We start from the raw sequence: 684 nt of genomic DNA on the forward strand, positions 1-684 counted from the left end.
AGGCTGGAAAGCCAAAGTCACTGTGACTAATTTACATTCCCTGCCGGTACAGAGCGAAAATCAAAGGCCAAGCAAGTCTTTCAGTTTAGAAAGCCTGGTGTGCTGTTAGGAACATGGGGAGAAGTCAATTAAAATGTGATCGTGTCCCCCTGGCTCTCTTCATGCACAGTTCTGAGTAATAGTTTCAAAGGTTCGATTTATTCCAATATCAAGGGTTTGATAAAGCAGCCGAACATGAGAGTGAGCAGCCATGGCTGGAAGGCAGGACAGGGAGGCTGTTGCTAAGCAATTAAGGAATTGCAGCAGTTACATCCCTAACTTGCTCATTTGGGATTAAAAGATGCAAGAGGGCTCATTCACACGGCCCAAGTGTGATTACTGGCCTTGAAAGGAAAATCAGCAAGGGCCTGGGAGAAGGTCTCCCCAGCTTGACTTATCCCAGCAACTGGTCTTCCATTCTGGGGAAAGCAAACAATGATGGGAATAACAGATTTGGAGCAAAAGCACAGCGGGCTTTAGGAGGGGAAGCCCACCCCAGATGCCAACGTGCCAGCATTTGCATCGGGTTTCTTTCCTGCAAGATGGCTTTCCAGCAGAAGATGCAAACTGGACAACCCTGACATTGGCATCCTCACTGGAAGCTCACGTTGAGCACTTCTATATCTTGGTTAATGGCACTTTTAT

General features: G+C 47.2%; 1 protein-coding gene across 2 annotated transcripts in view; it reads left to right on the plus strand.

Moving 5' to 3' along the window:
- ABCB9 (ATP binding cassette subfamily B member 9) overlaps positions 1-684 on the plus strand; it is a 13,224-nt gene that overhangs the window by 9,248 nt on the left and 3,292 nt on the right. The gene's annotated exons all lie outside the window — the stretch shown is intronic.

The sequence above is a fragment of the Corvus brachyrhynchos genome, unplaced genomic scaffold (genome assembly GCF_000691975.1).
Source record: "Corvus brachyrhynchos isolate BGI_N302 unplaced genomic scaffold, ASM69197v1 scaffold114, whole genome shotgun sequence".
Lineage (NCBI taxonomy): Eukaryota > Metazoa > Chordata > Aves > Passeriformes > Corvidae > Corvus > Corvus brachyrhynchos.